The 21151-nt window shown below is 38.8% G+C and overlaps 1 pseudogene; it reads right to left on the bottom strand.

The window, feature by feature from the left end:
* Positions 1 to 17824, bottom strand: part of LOC122738540 — a 71523-nt pseudogene extending 53699 nt beyond the window's left edge.
* Positions 17825 to 21151: the final 3327 nt, after the last annotated feature.

Below are 21151 nucleotides of genomic sequence, written 5' to 3'. Positions count from 1 at the left end.
ATCTAGTAGACATGATGCCCTTCTTTTTTTTTTTTTTTGCAGGGCAAATGGGGGTTAAGTGACTTGCCCAGGGTCACACAGCTAGTAAGTGTCAAGTGTCTGAGGCTGGATTTGAACTCAGGTACTCCTGAATCCAGGGCCAGTGCTTTATCCACTGTGCCACCTAGCTGCCCCATGATGCCCTTCTTAAAGGAAGGATCAGATTCACAATTAACTTTGAATCCTCAGGGGCCTAGCAAGGTTCCTGGCATGTAGTAAGTAGGTGCCTAATAAATGCTAGTAGAATGGAATCAAATCCATTTGAATTGAACAACCAGTAATGACTCTGTGGTTTTATTCTCCCTAAAAGTTAAGTGGTATTGACTGGTTGTTGGTAGTTATTTTTTTTAATAGGAAGTCTAAGCCTCTTCTAGTCAGAAGGCTTCAAATGAAGCTACTTCTTGCTCTTGCAGATTCAGCAGCCCTTTCTGTCTGCACTGTAGGCTTATTGTTGTTGATGTTCAGTTGTTTTCCAGTCATGTTCTACTCTTCGTGACCTCATTTTGGGTTTTCTTGGAAGAGATACTGGACTGGTTTGCCATTTCCTTCTCCAACTCATTTTACAGATGAGGAAACTGAGGTAAACATGGTTAAGTAACTTGCCCAGGGTCACACAGCTAGTAAGTGTCTGAGGCCAGATTTGAATTCATGGATAGGAGTCTTCCTGACTTCAGGCCTTGCACTCTATCCACTGCACCACCTAGTTGCTCACTATAGGCTTATACAGTTTCAAATTTATTTATTTATTTTTTTTTGCTGGGCAATGAGGGCCAAGTGACTTGCCCAGGGTCCCACAGCTAGTAAGTGTCTAGTGTCTGAGGCCACATTTGAACTCAGGTCCTCCCGACTCCAGGGCCAGTGCCTTATCCACTGCACCACCTAGCTGCCCCCCAGTTTCAATTTTCAATGCAAACTAGAGCTTAAATGACTTTTCTTTAGAAGAAATTTGGGGGCAGCTAGGTGGCACAGTGGATAAAGCACCTGCCCTGCATTCAAGAGGACCTGAGTTCAAATGTGGCCTCAGACATTTGACACTTACTAGCTGTGTGACCCAGAACAAGTCACTTACCCCTCATTACCCCACAAAAAAAGAAAGAAAAAAAAAGAAATTTGCTTCTCTTTTTCTTTCAAAGCATTTACAAGTATAATGGTTGTCTAATGAGAAAAGCAGTCATTATGCTCCAGATTGTCCTACTTAATTTCTATTTCTATTTTAGTAGCAGTGTCCCCCAAGCCACTTGCCCAGCTTCCATCCTGCCCCCGCTCCAGCCATCATCCAGGAGAGCTTGCAAGCCCCATCAGAAGGTACTCCTGACATTCTTGTTACCACCCAACACCAACTGAAGCAAGCAAGCCCTGCCAGTCTAGCATTTGGAAAAAACTTCTGGGTCATCACAAGGATTATACCTCTCCATATTCTGTTCCCAGGCATGTGGTTTATACCATGTTTGGCCTGAGTTTAATTAAGAGGTATTGGGCCCCTCTTCCTCTTTAGCTAGTAAAGTCTCCAAGCTCAGCACCTGGAGAAAAATTGCTTAAGTCTTAGGTTATGAATCTGACTGTGTCTGGATCTCTCCAAAATGGGGAACAAGAAATAGGATTCAATGTGCAATATGAATCAGGTTATGGGACAGTATTTCTATAAATGAAATGTTAAACAATAAAGACATGCAGCATGTATTCATATGATTTAATAATGCCACAGGATTCCAAGATCTCCTATAACTTTTGTTACAGTCTGCTGAGAGCCTAATATTTAAACCAGCTAAGTGGCATAGTGGACATATTAGGCCTGAGGTCAGGAAGGCTCATCTTCCTGAGTTCAAATCTGGCCTCAGACATTACTAGCTGTGTGAACTTGGACAAATCACTTAATTCTGTTTGCCTCAGTTTCTTCATCTATAAAATGAGCTGGAGAAGGATATGGCCAAGCACTCCAGTATCTCTGCCAAGAAAACTCCAGACAGGGTCACCAAGAGTCAGACATGACTGAACAACAATACGATATTTAAACTTCAGAACATATAGCCATGGGGGCAGCTAGGTGGCTCAGTGGATAAAGTACCAGCCCTGGATTCAGGAGGACGTGAGTTCAAATCCGGCCCCTGACACTTACTAACTGTGTGACCCTGGGCAAGTCACTTAACCCTCATTGCCCTGCCAAAAAAAATACAACTACAGAACATATAGCCTTTTTTTTGTTTTGTTTTGTTTTTTCAGACTGCTAATCAGGCATGTTACATTTATCCTCTGCCTGGCCCTACAACTCTTTTGGTAAAAGGACCAGGCTTGAACTAGTCCTCTTCTTGTCAGTGTCTGACCCTGAAGCTGAATTCTTTTCTATGTGTTGTGTATTTCCATTAGAATGTGAGCACCTTGAGAGTGTCTTATTTTCCTAATTGTATCCCAACACTCACACAGTGCTTTGTATGTAGTAAACTCTTTTTTTTTTTTTTTGGTGAGGCAATTGGGGTTAAGTGACTTGCCCAGGGTCACACAGCTAGTAATTGTTAAGTGTCTGAGGCCGGATTTGAACTCAGGTCCTCCTGAATCCAGGGCCGGTGCTCTATCCACTGCGCCACCTAGCTGCCCCTGTAGTAAACTCTTAATAAGTGCTCATTCATACTTGGGATTGTAGGTTCATTAAGTTCTTCGATATGGAAAGGAGCTTTGAGGCCATTTATTTCTACTTCATAGAGATTTATAGGTTCATAGTTCATAGAGATTTAGAGATGGAGGGGAACTTTGAGGTCAGCTAGGCCAACACCTTCCTTTTATAGATGGGGAAACCAAGGCACAGAGAGGTTAACTGACCAGCCCAATTCTACACAGTAGTGTAGTGGTGGTAATGGTGTTTGTTTTTGTTTTACAGATAAGGAAACTGAAACCCAAAGAAGAGATTTGTCCAAAGTTATACAACAAATTAATGGTGGAACCAGCAGCACTGGAATCCAGGGCCCCTGATTTCCTGCTCAATTTTCTTTTCATTATACCATCCTGCTTCCTATGGGAGGAGGTGGAGGGTCCTTTTGCAGGGACAGTTTTTAGTAAGAGGCATGCTATTATACCTTGATGTCAGAAATCCACCCACTCCCTTCTCAGAGAAAATAATGCTAATCTCTCTTAAATGTCATTCAGATCAAAGCCTGTTGGATGTCTCATCTGATAGCAATGAAATTGGTTTGCAGCTGGGGTTCATTAGAAAATCAAAGGGGGTTGGGGGAATGGGATTTAACAAGTCAACTAATGGAATGGACTAAATTCCTGTGGATCTTAATATTTACAGTACACATGAGAGGCGATTGACTCTCTCCTTACAAAGACCATCTGCCTGTTTTATTTCCAAAGAAAAAGTGCAGGCAATTTTCCAACGAGGGTAAAAATGAAAAATGGGTAGAAAGAATAACAAAAAGCCATATATTAATATTATACTTTAAAGTACATAAAGTACTTTATTCTCTATAACACCATGAGGTAGGTATTGTAAGTACTGTAATACCCATTTTATAGAGGAGTATACTGAGGCTGAGTTAACTGAGTTAACTTAAGGCTCTCTTAAGGTTAAATGACGCACCCAGTATCACCTATCTAGCAAACATCAGAGCCATAACTCAAGCCCAGGGTTATCCTGATTATAATCCCAAGGCTTCATGAAATCTATTGGCAAGTAGTCACATTTCAGTATTTTATTTCTTCTCATTTTTAGAAGTATTTTTACATTTATCATTTAATACTACTTCCTCTAAAGATGCAAATTCCATGACTTTTCCTCAAGGAATATATGCTTCTTCCGTGACACAAACATAACTTTAAGACCCTGTAGTCTAGGACACTATGTCATGCCATGGGACTGTGTAATTGGTAAGACTGTGTAATAACCAAATCCTAAAGCCCTTTGGAGTGTGTCCAAGACAGACTTCTTTCATTTAAAAAAATTCCTTAAGTTATTAGATCACTAAATAGGCAGATCAACAATGCTGTTTTTATTTACTTATTCACTGTTATTCGCTGGTTGTTCAGATATCTGTGGCTATGTCAATAAGAAACCAATCAGTTGAAATACTAAATTATAGATTAACTGTGTTTTCATGTTTCAATCAGTTGTGATGGGGGTAATACATTTAGTTGGCTTGATTTTTTTTTCCATTGAATTGACTAGTGGTTTGACTGTATTGATGTTGTTTGTCAAACTGTATACAGCCTAAATCACTGTTATGTCTACAACTGTATTGCCTATCTCAGTCTGGGACTTCTCTGAAGATAGTCAAGTTATGTCATTTAAATCATTGTGGCAAACAGCCAAGATCAAGCCACTTAGAGGTATGTTTAAATATTTGTCCAAATTTGTTTTCAATCTTTGATTTTTTTTACATCACCTTTATTTTCAAGTATGTGCCTTTTGCCTCCCGTGTGGTTATGCCATATAACAAAGAATCAAAAAGAAAATGAGAAAAAGTAGTTTAAAAAACTAGCACATCAATTAAGGCTTTATAGTTTACAGAACATTTCTTCCCCATCCTCAAAAAACCGTCACTTGATCTTTCCATCTCTGCTAACTATCATCCTGTATCTCCTCTGCTCTTTGGAGCTAAACTTCAAAAGGCTTTCTACAATAGATGCCTCCACATTCTCTCCTCTCACTCTCTTCTTAACCCTTCCCCATTTGCCTTCCAACCTTATCATTACATTGAAACTGTCCTCTCCAAAGTTACTAATAGTCTCTTAGTTGTCCTATCCAACAGCCTTTTCTCAATCCTTATTCTCCTTGACTTCACTGAAGCATTTGACACTGTTGATCACTCTGTCCTCAATACACTCTTCACTCTAGGTTTTCAAGATAACATTCTCTTATGGTTCTCCTTTTGCTTATCTGAGTCACTCCTCTGTCTCCTTTCCTAAATTCTTTTATAGACTGCACCATCTAAATAATTATAATCACCATCTAAATTATGTCACACCACCTAAATTATATCACTCCTTCTAAATCACACCATCTAAAGATTATAATGACCAATCTGAGGCAAAAGGACGTTCTAAAAATAAGATGAGATAACACTTGTAAAGCATTTTGAAAATTGTGAAAAGCTCTATAAAGTTGATTATTATCATTACCATCAACCAAATAAAATGATGCTATGAATATTTTGGTATAACTATTCATTTGGACTTTGACCTTTATGAATATATGCCTACCAGTGGTATGGTTAAAGGTTATGCCAAAGATCATCTCATTACACTGAGCAATTGCAGGCACAGGTATTAATTACCATCATTTTGCAGTTGAGAAAACTAAGATAGAGAGGGTGTTAAGTAGCTTCTAAAATCCACGAAATAAGAATCATGCTTACCAAAGTCTCTGTTATTTGTTTCTCTCTCTCTCTCTCTCTCTCTCTCTCTCTCTCTCTCTCTCTCTCTCTCTCTCTCTCTCTCCTCTCTTCCTCTCTCCTTCCTTTCTCCTGAAGATCTCATCAGCTCCACTGTGTTTCATTATCATTTCTATGCAGATGACTCCTAATATTCTATATTCAGTCCTAATCCCTACTGAATTCTAGGCTTGCATCACGCATTTTGCCTGCTGGCCATCTCTACTTGAATTTCTTTAGGTATATCAAACTCAAAATGGTGGAATTCATTAGCTCCCCTAAAAAGGCACCCATCATTCTAAGTTCATTATTTTGCCATCCTCCTAGTCACCCACATCTGAAACCTTTAATTCTATTTCGATTTTTCTTTTTTTCTTTATTCCCAACACCCAATAAGTTATGTCTTATTTCTCTACCTTCACAAAATATTTTGCATCAATTTTCTTTTCTCCACTCAAAGGGCCACTACTGTAGTTATTGCCACTGTCACCTTTTTGCAATAGCCACTTATTAGATCTAACTTTTTTCTAGCCTTTTCCTTCTCCATTTCATTCTTCCTATAGTCACCAAAATAATTTTCCTTGAGCCTAACTCAGACTAGGTCATATCCCTGATCAAGAATATTCAATGGGTCCGTCTTTCCTCTGAATAACACAGAAACTCATGTTGGCATGAAAAGTACTTCACATTAAGGCTCGAGTTTACCCTTCTATATTTATTTCACATTTTCTCTTTTAGGCAACCTATCTGCCAGCTAAACTGGTCTACCTGCTCTTCCTCAAAAAATTGGAATCCTTTCTTGCTGCCTCTGGGCCTTTGTATTAACTATTCTCCAGACCTGGAATATATGCATTCTTCCCCTTTACTACTAAGAATCCTTAACTTCCTTCAAGACTCAGCTCACTATCAGCTCCTACAGAAGCCTCTATAATTCTTCTCAAACCACCTTGTATTTATTTTTCTGTTTACATGTGCCTTTCTCTAGTAGAATGTAAGCTCCTTGAGGGCAAGGGATTGTTTTTCATTCTTGTCTCTTTATCTCTAGTACTTTACATACAGTAGTGAATTATATTATCCATCTTTGTACTCACACCCCTACCCCCACCCAAGATCAGAATAATGCTCTGAAAATAAAAGACATTTGTAAATATTTGTCGAATTGTCTTAACTTGCTTACTTAGTGGTAAAGTTAAGATTAGAACCAGGTCTTCCAATTCTTCCTCCATGATCTTCCCACCAGCTTTCATAGTATTTATCCCATCTCCCTGCTTTTTAATTCATTTAGAGCATAATTCTATTCAATTACCATAGCCTCACAATTTCATTAACGAACAGTAGCTATCAAATACAGCTGCCGACTAGAATGTAGGCACTGAATAAACAGTTGTATTCACCTATTTTTTTTCAAATGTCTAGAATCCTTGTTCATTTGAAACATAATATGGAAAAAAAGCATGAAATTGGATGTCCCAAACCTGTATAATTCTATTTAGGGACAGGGAATTAAACCACAGAGGAAATGCCAAAATCTCTGCTCCAACAAGCTAATTGGCTCACATTTTGAATCCTACAAGTGGAGGTGGGAATTTAACACCCTGTCTAGCAATCCCAAATGCCCCCATGTGCCTCCTGGCTTCATTTGAAACTGACTTAGACCATGGCTTCTCCAAATACATTGTAGAATGTTTGGAAAGAGTGTGGCCTTTTCAAGCATCTTCCACCATCATAGGCAACCAAGGAGCACAACACAGTCATTCACAGGCACTGTCTACATGATGCCATGGTAACTGGTCCAGGCAGTCAAAACAACTGGTCGTCTCAGGGAAAACAAAATCAGTGTGGTTGGTTGGTTGACTTTAATGGTCAAATCAGTCCAACAGGGCACATTTGCTCTCTGTTTATCTGAGTCCTATCCTTGTTTGTTTGGCTGCTTTTTCTAAATGAAGGTCAAGACTTACCTCTTCCATTATGTTTTCTCCAACAGCCCCTGTTCCCAATAATCAACTATTAACCTGAATTCCCATAGTGCCACATTCTTCCCCTTACAAATGCTACATCAGTGGTTCTTAACCTGAGCTCCATGAACTTGTTTTATATAATATTTTTATATTTGTATTTCGACATAATTGATTTCCTTTGGTAGCCTTTCAATTGTATTTTATTCATTTAAAGCATCATTCTGAGAAGAGGGTCATAAATTTCACCAGATTGACAAAATGGTTAATAACACAAAAAAGGTCAAGAGCTCCCAATCTAGATCAATGGCTCAGGCAATCAATATTTACTAAAGCCCTACTTAGTGCATTAATGGGCCCTATATGCTAAACACTGTACTAGGCACTGGGGATACAGACACAAATATAAGATACTCTCTGTCTTCAGGGAAGGCAAGCAAATCTATCAGAGGATACAATATGCTCAATAAATGTCACTATTATTGCTTTTTTGATGGCCTCAGTTAGATGGAGTTGTAGAGACTTGACTTTGTTGTCATATGCTTTGATTTCCTCTTCCTAGTGAGAGACATAGACAAAGGGTAATTGGAGAGAACCAAAAAAGAGAAGATAGGGATAAAAAGGAATCAAAACAAACTTCTGAAAGAGGGAAAAAAATGAAAATCAGGATAACCTTCATTGGGGTTGCTTTTACTAATAAGATTAGGAAGAAAGAAGGGAATAAGTTAATATAACACCTACTACGTATCAGGAACTGTGCTAACTACTTTTTATAAGTATTATCTGGGCTAAAGCATCATGTGAGGTAGTTGTTATTATTATCCTCTTTTTACAGTTGGGGAAACTGAGGCAAACAGAGGTTAAGTGACTAGCTTAGTATCATATAGCTCATAAAGCTCTGAGGTGGATTTGAACCCAGGTCTTCCTGACTTAATGCCCAGTGCTCTATTCCTTGAGCCACCAGATTCCTTATCTAACATCTCTGCCAAGAAAGGAGGCTCCATACAATAGAAATAAGACCCTATCCTGATTTTATTGGTACTGATATCAGGCTGCATTTGTAATGGTTCCTTCTTTTTTTTTTTTTTTTTTTTGGTGAGGCAATTGGGGCTAAGTGACTTGCTAGGGTCACACACAGCTAGTAATTGTTAAGTGTCTGGGGCCAGATTTGAACTCAGGCCCTCCTGACTCCAGGGCCGGTGCTCTATCCACTGCACCACCTAGTTGCCCCTGTAATGGTTCCTTCTGACTCAGCCTTCCCCATGAAGGTTCAGATACCATCCTTCCCCCTAGCAAGTGTTCCCATTGTGTGTGCATGTGATATATACTTTGGCAGTCTGATGAAGTTATGGACCCTTTCTCAGAATATTTTTTTTAATTCATAATTGAAGGAAATGTTAAATTTCAGTAAGAGGTTAATGAAAATAAAGATGTATTTTTCTCATTCACATTTACACATCCTATGAAATCTATCCCTAGACAATGAATACTACCCCTACTCCCAAGTTGAGTGCCAGTATCCCTGTACCTTGAAGCTATGGCTTGCTGAGGTGTGCATGGAAGACTTCTGCCAATTCTGGCATGGGCACATTGTGTACTGAGTCCCATGTAATCTTCTCAGGCCCCTACATTTGCCAGTTCATTAGATAGCAATGCCATCCTGTTGTTTATGGTATGCCCATAAACTGGGGGTGATTTCCTGACCAATGCATTTTTCTTATCCATCAAGAATCAGTAGTGACAAGATAACATCATAGATTTTCAAATGGAATGGACCTCAGAGGTCATGAAGTCCAACTACCTCCTTTAATAGCTAAGGAAACTGAGGCACCGAAAGGTTAAATGACTTGCCAGAGATTATGCAGCTAGTGTCTAAGGATGGAATGTGAACATGAATCTTTTTGGCTTTAAGTCCAGTGACCTCTCCACTACACTACACTAAGAAAGCATTTAAGAGGTATAATCCAGGATTTAGGTGAGTCAATCATACAAAGAATAGTGGGACACATGTTAGATAGGAGCAAAAAAGGTAACCCTAGTGTTTTTTATTCAGTATTACCTCTTACGTCTATGAGATTTTCCAAGAGGCAATTTGCTAGGGCTAGAAAGAGCCCTAACACACTTTGCTCTGTTGCAATCTTGCATTCTTGATTCAGATACCACTTTGGCACCATGCAGATTCCTCTTCCAAATTGAACTATGCTTTCTATATCACTCAAGTCATGGAAGAAGTTGACACAGAGCTGGGGTATGAATGATGGTGGTATGATCTATGAAAACATAGAAATTGAGTTATTGCTCTATATGTTGAACCATTTCTGTAGATCTTGGTATAAAAAGATATAGACTGAGGTGAATTGATTCTTTGGGTTTTCCATTATAATCTCCATCTTTCCATAAATCTATAAGAATTTATTAAGTGCTTACTATAGAACTGCTTTGTAGCAAGGGCTGGGGACTCAAAGAAAGATAAAACCAGTCTCTGCCCTCAAGGACTTCAACATTGTAGAGAAGGAGACAACTTGTATATAAGTAGAGCCATATAGAATTCATACAGAGAAGATGGAAGGTTAATATTAGAATGGAATGTCCCAGCCTATGGGAGAATTAAGAGAAACCTGCCTCAGGTGCACATGGTTGAATTATGAAGAAAATAAGAGATATTAAGAGGTAGGGATGAGGAGGGAGAGCATTCTAGGAATGGAGAACAGGAAAGACAAAGAAATAGATGGCAGTGTTCTGTTGAGGAGCAAGTAGGTCAGTGTAGCTATCTGACAGAGTGTGGGAGGGGAGCAAAGGTTAAAAAAGACTGGAAAAGGCAGTAAGAGGCCAGGTGGTGAAGAGCTTGAAATGCCAAGCAAGTGCCTTGGAGGTAATATGGCACTTATTAGTGTTTATTGATCATTCTGTCCATGATGTCCTTCAGAGAATTTTTGGATCCTTCAGGAGTAGCATCTCAGCATAGCGGAAGAAGAACTGTATTCAATCAGAGGAAATGAGTTTAATTCCTGTCTCTACAACTTCCTTTTTATATAGCTTTGAAGAAGTTACTTAACCTCAGTTTTCACATCTAGAAAAGGAATGGATTGAAAATTAATCAGCTTTGGGGTAGCTAGGTGGTACAGTGGATAGAGCATGGACACTGGAGTCAGAAGGACCTGAGTTCAAATCCAGCCTCAGACACTTGACACTCACTAGCTTTGTGACTCTGGGCAAGTCACTTAACCTTCATTGCCTAGACAAAAAAGAAAAAAAAAAGAAAATTAATCAGCTCTATGTTTACTTTTGGCTATATATCTATGATCCTGTGAGTTATGAGAGGAAGTTTCAAGATGGAGAGCCCAGAGTAATAGCCCTGTGAAACCAAGGGAACTATTTCTTCACAGGGCCAGTTGTACCAACAGAGGGAGTTTTCAGTATGGAGTTCTTTATAACAATGAAACCACAGGTCTGGTCCCTATCCCTGGGGGAAGGAAGTGTAGCTTATGACTCACCTAAGGGTAATCTTGGCATATATTATTGAACTGTTACAGGGAATAAAACTGAATATCTCAAGTGGAAGATAACCTTTTAAAGTTTCATACAATTAATACATTATTCAGTGGCAGTCGATAGCATTCTCAGCACCACTGGAAAGTTAGGGAGTTATTACATGTGAATATTTTTTTATCATGCTTTCCTACTGGGACCCACAGGAGTCAGTCTCCTATGTCACTGGTGTGGACAAAAATGATTGCTCCTTGATTGTTTCACACATTAATAGGGTGGTATTAGATGTCTATGAGTATTCATATTTAGTCCATAATAAAATCCAATGTAATTTTCAGCATTCCCTGAATCCATCATTACTCAGAACTATGAAATCCATAGGCACAAGCATTAGATTACCCACATCTGAAGAAGGTGAGCTGTCAGGTAAAAAGTTAGGGATACCCCTTGACCCACTACCTTTTGAGTGCAGCAGGCCATGACATCTGTGAGAGGTTTCTTGTTTTGGTAGAGAACTGTTCCCATAGGGTGGCAGTAAGCCAGACATATCTTTTAAGCTATACTAGAATCATGATCCCTAAAGAGTAGGCTGTAAGAGGGCACAGTTGTGGCACAGTTTGCCATGGTTGATTGGTTGTTGTCCTTCATTTTTGAAGAGGACCAAAATGATATCACTATGGTAGCATCAAGGTACAGTGTCCAACTGTGGCTAATCAGACCAATACAAGCTTGGAAGGCTCTACTACAGGTCAGGGACAAATAGACCATGTGAACATTTGGTGTGGAATCTCTAAATTTGAGCATATTGCATTTCCTTTGAGTTTTTTCAATTCTGCTTTACTCATAGAGCACAGCACTTTTTCTGTCAAGGGGATGCCATGTTGGGTGGTCCTGTGCCAGTGTCTGCCTTGTCATGCAATCAATTCCAAAATTCTTAAAAGAGACATTGAGAGTATCCTTTTATTGCTTTTTCTGACCAGCATGTGAGTACTTGTCCTGTGTGAGTTCTCCTTAAACTGTCTTTTAGGAAGGCATACATTTGACATTCAAATAACAATGGCTAGTCCATTGGAGTTGTGCTCTCTGTAGTAGAATTTGAATGCTTGGCAGTTTAGTTCAAAAAGGGACTTCATTGTTTGGTATCTTATCCTGCCAGATGATCCTCAGAATCTTCCTAAGACAAATAAAATGGAAGCCATTCAGTTTCCTGGCAAGGCATTGGTAGACTGTCCAGGTTTCACAGGTATAAGACAATGAGGTCAGCACAATGCCTCAGTAAACCTTCAGTTTGGAAGTCATAACAATGCCATAACAGGCCAAAACAATGACTATGTTTCAATGTAGGAAGCAATAGAAATATTAGATAAAGACTAGGCAGATCAGTCATATTAGCCAGGGATGTTTCATCTTGGATAGGTATAAATGCATCAAATAAAATAATGATTGTATAAGTGCTTGGCACAGTGCCTGACTATTATCGTTGTTGTTGTTGTTGCTGTTACCAGGCATAACTCTAAAACTATAACTAGAATTCTTTTTTTTAATTTTTGGTCTGGGGCAAAAATAATTGAGGGTGTTGGTGGTGTGTGTATGTTATATGGGTGGGTATGTGGGTGTTATATGGCATCAGTGGTCACACAGAAGACTGTGGTTACAATTCTGGATTTCACTCCCATGGAGATAGTTGAGAGAGAGGGAAGGAAGGAAAGTTGGGACCCTAGAGGGGAATATTATAACAGTGAAACTCTGGGGTCTTCAGCATCTTTACTGAAAATGAAGTACAGGGATGGTGGTAACCATGAGGAAGAAGCACAACTGTATCCTTCCACACTGACACCCAGGGCAAAGACCTATCTTTGCTATGCTACTTACAGGTTTGACTAGGTCTTCCAAAAATGGATATACCAATTCCTGTCGAGTGCTAATGGATCTCAGACAAAGTTCATATATTCTGCTTTGGTTCCTAATACTCTTTGGAGCGAGTGTGTGGGCTTATAGACTGTCTCAATTGCAAGAGACAATGAGGTAAAAAAAAAATCTCCTTGAGTTCCCTAAGGAGCATTGTCCAATGGGGGCTAATTTCATTGAAGTAGGGAGTAGTCTGACAGGCAGACAGATTTTCAAAGTATGTCCTAATGAGGGTCACTTTCATGTGATCTGTGGTGAATGCCCAGAAGGTAGATGTCTACAAAGAATTTATGCCAAACAAAGAACCTAAGAAATTCCTCTGTCCACACAGCTAACTATTCCAGATGCTATATGGAATTGGGGTTTCTGTCTGAAGCAGTATGGTGGAGTGGAGAGTGCTAAATATGAAGCCAGTAAGACCTGGGTTCTTGTCTATCCTCTGATACTTGTACAAATGATGAAGATGGACAAATCACTTGACCCCTCGAAGGCTCAAACTCTTCTTCTGTAGAACAGGGATGACAGGACCTGTAAATGCCTACCACACGGGGTTATAGGTTCATAGATTTAGAATTCAGAAGTCAACTAGTCGAACCCTTTCACATTTACTAAGGAGGAACAGGAGGTCCACAAAGGTTAAGGGTCAAGGCCACACAGCCAGTAGGCATCAGAGCCAAGATTTTTAACTCAGGTTCTTGATCTCTAAGTATAGCACCCCTTTCACTGGATATTGTGAGAATCACATAAGAAAATCTATGTAAAGTACAATTTTAAAGAACTATGTAAATGCCAGTTATTTGTTGTTTTTGTTTACCCAAATCATGTTTGTTTTCTCAAAGCAAAAGTTAGTTTTTTAAGACTGGTGAGCTCACTTCTCAGAGGTCACTGTTGCTCCTATTACCTCTTCCTTATGGTATCTGGAGACCCATGCATAGGGATGGAGAGTGGGGAGGGAGTGGCCAGAATCTAGAAAGTAGCCCCCACCATTATCAACCATCAGTTGTTTGTTTTAGCAGTCAGACAAATACTATTGGATCCCATCTGCTTGAACAAGAGTTCTCTGTGAGATTTAAAATTGGATATAGAGCATTAAACTCCCCTTTAACCTTTCCCTTATATATCTCCCAGATCAGTAAGAGAAAGAAGCCTCTGAGCTTTAGTTAGAGATGGATTACTTAGCTTTTATTGTTTGGGAATTAATTAGCCAACAAACAAGGTGATGCTGATTAGAGAAATAGGAAAGTAGAAATACAATAAATAGTCTTAGATCTAAGCTTAGTCTATAGTCCTTATAAAACTCACCAATCCCAAGGCCACCTCTGAGGCTGAGAACCTCGTCAAGCACGTGCTGTTACCGAGGACCAGGGCCACGCTGTCAAACCTGAGTCAGCGTGTGTGTGCAGAGCGAGAGAGAGAAACATGCCCATGACTAGGCCAATCAGGGAAGGGGAATGTATTTTCTTCCTGGTGAAAGAGTGGACTCTGGCTTGGGACCCATACAACTGTAAATTAGAAGGGCATGTTGGGTTCAGGACCCAGGTTTCCTCAGAGTATTGTAATCCAAGAGTCAAAGAAAAGTGGCAAAACCAAAAGCATGTGCAGAGATTCAGGGAATGGAGATTAGTGATCTTTTTCCCTCTGAGATAACTTCCTTTTCACTGTGTGTATCTTATATGTATACGCTGTCTCCCCCTTCAGAGTGTGAGAGTTTTGAGGGTAAAGGTGATTTTGCTTTCTGTTTATATCCTGTGTTTAGCACAATGCCTAGCAAAGAGTAATTCAATAAGTACTTAATGACTGACTGGTCTGATTCAACCCATCTTGCCAAAGATCCAGTCTTTTATGATGGATGCCTGTCTTTCCCACCACTCTTTCTCCTGTCTGGTAGGACTATGCAATGTCCTGACTTAGCTGTGCTGGTCAGACTGTGGTCTTGAACAACCAATCCAGTCATTCTGTCAGAAGAGGGGGAAAGGGAAGTTAGCATGCAACATGCACTACAAGGCAAAAATCATAAACAAAAAATGCTGAGTTTAAATATATGGGTGAAAAGTGATTAGAGAAAAATAAAGAACTCATGACTACAAGAGACTGATGATGAACTTGCCACCCACCACCACAGAAAGCAGGTGATGAACTTGAAGTACAAAATGAAACATACATTTTTCCAGACATGGCCAATGTGTTGATTTGGTTTGCTTGACTATACTAATCTCTTACAAGGAAGACTTCTTTGGGGGGGAAGGCAGCTATTTAGTAGGTAATATAGATGAAAGATAAAAGAGATTCAACAAAAAGCAAACTTAAAGACAAGTTCAAAACACACAGGACATTTGTTATTTACGATGATGTTAAATTTAATATGTACTTTAAAAATAAACTTAATGTAGCATAGTTTCATATATAATCCTCTTTTGCTTTTCTTGCTATATAAAATGTTCATGTTTTCAGATTATTTTTAAGTTCATATTTTTTTAAATTATAAGGAGGGGAAGGACTATTCTTAGAGGCCCAGAACTTGGGCCAAAGGTGAATCAAGAAATATTTCCCAGTGTTTCTTAGGCAAGGATTACAACATTAAATATGCTTTAACCAATCAGCTTGATATTTGTAATAATGTTAGAGTATTAGTGATTTATATGCAGTAAAAGTGACTAGAAAGGGATCTAAATAAGAAATGACAAGAGGTGATTTCAGAAAAAACATGGCAAGACCTATATGAACTGATGCAAAGAGAAATGAGAACTAGGAGATCACTGTGCACAGTTATAACAATGTTGTAATGATGATCAACTATGTGAATGACCAAAGTGTGAATGAAAATGGCACTTGTTGGGAATGCTGGGATGAAGGGAACAAGGGAGGCATGTAGTGGGACAAAAGTACCCATTATGTAAATACAAGGGATGCATATATTTATAAACTATTATTTCCAGTCCCATGAGACAGCCTAACAGCAACAACAAAAACCAATCAAACAAACAATTCAGGAGCAGGAATTCCCTGAAATATGACACTGATATGGCCTATTGCCTTAGTAGCATAACTAGGTAAGTTATCCTGTAAGAGAAATTGTAATTTTTATCATTGGAAGGCAGAGGACCATGGGACCCTCGATGATTACTAGTTTCTCATTCCGTGCTACCTATGAATGAGCATGTATTTTTTCCCCTGGGTGTTATCTTCCACTCCTCACTATCTCTCACCCCCAATATCCAATCTGTTGCCAAGGCCTGTTGATTTTACCTTTGCAATATCTCTTGATTATAATGCTTCCCTCTTCTGACACTGTTATAACTTTTGTGTAAACCATCATCACCTCAAGACTTGGGCTATTGCAATAACTTGCTAATGGATCTGCCTGTCTTAAGTCTCTCTCCACTCAATCTATCCTCCATTCAGTCACTAAAGTGAATTTTTCTAAAACACAAGTTTTCTAACTATCCCCCATTCAATAAATTCCAGTGATGCCCTGTCACTTCCAGGATCAAATACAAGATCTTCTGGCATTCAAAGCTCTTCATAACCTAGATCCCTTCTATCTTTCCATGCTCCATACACCACACTCCCCACCCCCACATAATCTTCCATCCCAGTAATACGAGCTTCCTTGAAATTTCACAAACAGAGCACTCCATCTCAATTCCAGGCATTTTCTCTGGCTATTCCCTGTGCATGGAATACTCTTCCTCCTCACCTGTACCTCGTGGCTTCCCTAGCTCTCTTGGAATTCCAACTAAAACCCATCTTCTACAGGAAGTCTTTCCCAACCCATCTTAATTCTAGTGCCTCCCCTTTCTTCAGTATTTCCTGTTTATCCTGAATATAGCCTGTTTGCACATTTTTTGTTTTTGTTTTTTGCTAGCTGTCTCCCCTAGTGAGCTCTTTGAGGACAGAGACTATCTTTTGCCTCTTTTTAAATCTTCAGTGCTCAGGGCAATGCCTGGCACATAGTAAGCACTTAATAAATGTTTATAAGACTGACTAACTGGATTCACTTTGATGAATTTGTTCCCAGGAAGTGGAGTCCTATCCATGTATCCCTGGGAGAAGACAGACCCCTGCTGGGAGTACTAAATGGATCTGTATTTGGCAACAAGAAAGAATCAGACATCTGGCCTGAGTGGGTCAGATAGCTCTAGGAGATACCCCAGGGTTATATTCTTTAAGAGAAGGTAAATATCTAGCAACTAATCAAACAAACTGGTGATTTCTAGGCTGTCCATCCAATTGAAGATAATAAATTAGAGAATAAGGCTTCTTCATCCACTTGGTTTATCTTGTGTGGGTAGTGAGGTATAGCTATTTTGAAAAAATTAAAGATGTCATTTAGGATGTTTCAGGGTTTTATATAATAAATGCAATGTAATCCAAAAAAAGGAGCTAGGTAGTACAGTCGATAGAGTGCTGGGCCTGAAATTAGGAAGACCTGAGTTCAAATCTGACCTCAGGCTAGTTGGGTGACCCTGAGCAAGTCACTTGACCGTTTGCCTCAGTTTCCTTTTCTATAAAATGAACTGGAGAAGGAAATGGAAAACTACTTAAGTATTTTTGCCAAGAAAATCCTAAATGGAATCATGAAGAGTCAAACATGACTGAAAATGACTAAAACATCAATAATCTGAAAAAGGGAATATCTAGAGAATTTCATTATTTAGAACAGGGGTAAATGGACTTTGTCTTTAAAAATATTTTGATAACCACATTTCAGTATTAGTTTCCTATGTCATCTTTTGTAATTTTTGAAAAAAATTATTCTATATATAAGCTGTATCAGATTGCTTTCTGTCTTGGAGAGGGTAGAGGGAAGGGAGAAGGGAGAAAAATTTGAAACTTAAAATCTTATAAAAACAAATGTTGAAAAAAGTTATGCTGAGAAGAGTTCCATAGGCTTCATCAAACTGTTTGAAAGAAAACCAGTTAAGAACCCTTGATCTGGGAATCTTTCTTTGACTTGATGTCTGAATTGGATATCCTCCTTGACAATAGCAAACAGCTTTGGTGAACATGTCTCTCACAGTTTTATGATTTCCTTACCTGAATAAGCAGAGGATCATGGAAAAAATTCATCTTTGCTTTTTACAACTATCAAGGACACTGGTATAGCCTTAACATATACATGAAATATAATGTGTGAAAGCATCTTCATGTTTGAATTCTAACCCCACAGTCTTTAATAATTTTCATGAGGAAATGGAAATGGAATTGGCAATAAGGAAATGAAGATGGGAAGAAGATGTACATTGAAAAAGGTTGTGCTGGAGGTGACACAACTTTTGAGATGTTAAGGGATCATCAATTCTCAGAATATCTAAAAGGGGATTACACCAAGTTTGGGGAAGAGAAAATTATGAACCTCATTATCACCAATGTAACACCAGTTTCAATAGCCTCTCCCAAAGAGAATAGAAATACTGTTACTGTATCTTTAAGAGAAGAGATAGACTATAACTTCTATTTCATAAAGTGACATTTTCACTGCTATTCTATGAGGACTTATCAAGAAGAACCCATTTTCCTGTCATGGCTAAAGAGAGTTACAGAGAAAGAAGAAGAGGACTTTTCTGTTTAGAGAACTGCTTTAAATTTTATCTTATTTTTTTTTAAAAAGCATGCATAAGTTCATGAGTTCAAATCTGGCCTCAGACACTTGACACTTACTAGCTGTGTGACCTTGGGCAAGTCACTTAACCCCTACTGCCCCGCAAAAAAAAAAAAAGCATGCATAAGATTCTTGAAAAAGAAGACTTTAGTTGATATTTTTAAATAACTGAATGGTAGGACTATACAAAAGAATTCAAGAGTTGTAGTGATGATCAAAGATGATTACAGCAACAATCTTTCTTGCAACTTAAGCATTGTAAATAATAATTTATGTCTACGTAGCATATAATAAATTATGCTATTATTGGCTTACATAAACTATGTTAGCATTAGTCATCTTCTTAATAAATTATGTAGCTAATAACTAATACTATTTAAGAGTCTAAGGTCAGCTAGAAGGTACAGTGGATAAAGTGCCAGCCCTGGAATCAGGAAGACTTCTCTTAGTGAGTTCAAATCTGGCCTCAGGCTCTTGCTAACTATAGGGCCCTAAGCCAGTTACTTAACCCTATTTGCCTCAGTTTCCTTATCTATAAAATGAGCTGGAAAAGGAAATGTCAAACCACTCCAGTACTTTGCCAAGAAAACCCCAAATGAGGTCACAAAAAAGCCAGACATGACTGAAATGACTTAACAACAGCAACATTTAAGAGATTAGAGTTTTCTTATAATGAGAGAGGAAAAAAGAAGAGAGAAAAAAGCTAATTGAAGGGCCCTTTAAATCCAAAACCCTTCGTAGCAAGTAGGCTCCTGCTTATTGGGAAAATGAGCTAGAATCATTTGAGATTGTTGATGAAATCTTCCATAATTCCTTTATTTCCTCTACTCCTAGGGACCTGAAACCAGTTCATCCTGACCTTGGATATGGTAATGTGAATGCTCCTAGATTTGATCTTGTGTTTCCTTAGCTGTTGACTTGAGAGTGTTTTCTGGTATTGTACCTGCCTCAGTGTTTTCAGTGGTTTGTGTCTTGTTGGGTTCCACTGTTCCACACCAAACTATTACCTTGCTTCTGGACAGGATGGTATCCCAAGCATCCTCCATCCCAAAAGATGGCTACTACCCTGCAGTTAATGGTTCTATAATTATCCCTGACTCTTGGCTGCCCCCCAGTGGCCACTTTAAGCAGACTTCTGAATTGCAAGCTAACCATTTGGGTGCTGGAACCAGTTGCTAGGTCCCTTCTACCCCACAGAAGATAATGAGCCAAGATCAATAAAAGCAATAAAGTATCATTACTTGTATATTTACTACATGAGTCCAGAGTTCCCTTGCCAACAACAACCAAAAGGAGTTGTTCAGGAGGGGAGGCAAGTTTTCATTAACATTCAGAAGAGAAGGGAAAAAGAGCCAAGAATCCTTGGTCTAGATGGGACCATGTGTCTCTTAGTGGATTTAATTATTTGTGGAATTTTTAGAAGGGAAGATTGCTAACATGTGGGACAACCTGTGGCATATCTTCACTACCTACGGACACAGGGCTCCCCTTTGGAAACAGATGTAGTTGGGGATCATAAACTCCTATATTCCTTTCTTGTCTTAAATCTACTTTTAGGGTCCAGCACTGGTGGCAAGCATTGGCTTCAGTGCCAAAAGACAAGCTGAAATAAGACATGCCATCATTTGACTCTGGGCACTTTTTAACTGTCTGTCCCCTATTCCTGAAATTATATCCCTTCTCCATCTCTCCCCTACTTGCTTCCCTAGCTTCCTGTAAGTCTCAACTAAACTTCCATCTTCTACAGGAAGCCTCCTTCAATCCTTCTTAATTCCAGTGCCCTCCCTCTCTCAATCATTTCCTATTCATCCTGTATGTAGCTTGTTTGTTAGTTATCGCCCCTATTAGATTGTGAGCTCCTTGAGGGCAGGAACTAGCTTTTGATTCTTTTTGTATGCCCAGTACTTAGCACATATCTGCATATCTGGCATATAGTAGGCACTTCCTAGATGTTTATTGACTGGAAAGAGAGAGGGGGCGGAGAGAGTGAGAGAGAGAGAGAGAGAGAGATCACTTGGTAAATATACTGATCCATCTGTAAGAGTTAAAAAAAAAATCTAATATATACATGCAAATCTTGGAGCTCAGGTTCAGCCTTTCTTTCTTGAACCTGTCTAAGCTTAGGGATAAAAGGCAGTGAAACACATGAGGAAAGAAAGCTAAATTGACTGAGTAATTCATTTTCAGCAGAGACTTGAGAACTTTTTATCAAGTATAAAACTGGATGGGCTAGAGGAAAGAGCAGTGGACTTGAAATCAAAATGCCTGACTCTGTCTCTTACTATTGTCCAGTTATTTAACCTCTCTGAGCCTCCATTCTCTTGTCTGTAAAATGAGGAAAATTAAAATCATACCACCTACCTCACAGGTCTATGATGAGGATAACATTTTGTAAGCTGTATAGTTCTGTGCGTATGTACACCATTTTTCTATTGTCTAGATGGTCAGTTGAAGCTTTCATTCTTTTTTTTTTTTGAATCTTTCATTCTTGATAGTTTGATTTAAAATATGTATGTTCAAGACGGTAAGAAATATGTCCTATTTGTTTCCATGTTCCCTCCTGAATACTTTTTTTCTTCTGTGTATTTTTCCAGGTGCCATTACTACCATCATTATTTCCATATTTATATCCCATGTGTGTCTTCCCATATTTCATTGTATTTTTCACACTTGTTATTTCTTATGCCACAATAATATTCCATTACATTTATATTCCAGGGTTTGTTTATCCATTCCCCATTCATTAGATAGATGTGTTAATTCTAGGTTCTTTTTCCTGTATAAATAGTGTTGTT

The sequence above is a fragment of the Dromiciops gliroides genome, chromosome 2 (assembly GCF_019393635.1).
Source record: "Dromiciops gliroides isolate mDroGli1 chromosome 2, mDroGli1.pri, whole genome shotgun sequence".
NCBI lineage: Eukaryota > Metazoa > Chordata > Mammalia > Microbiotheria > Microbiotheriidae > Dromiciops > Dromiciops gliroides.
Note: the sequence above shows the minus strand (reverse complement) of the source record. Positions and strands in the feature narration are given on the sequence as shown.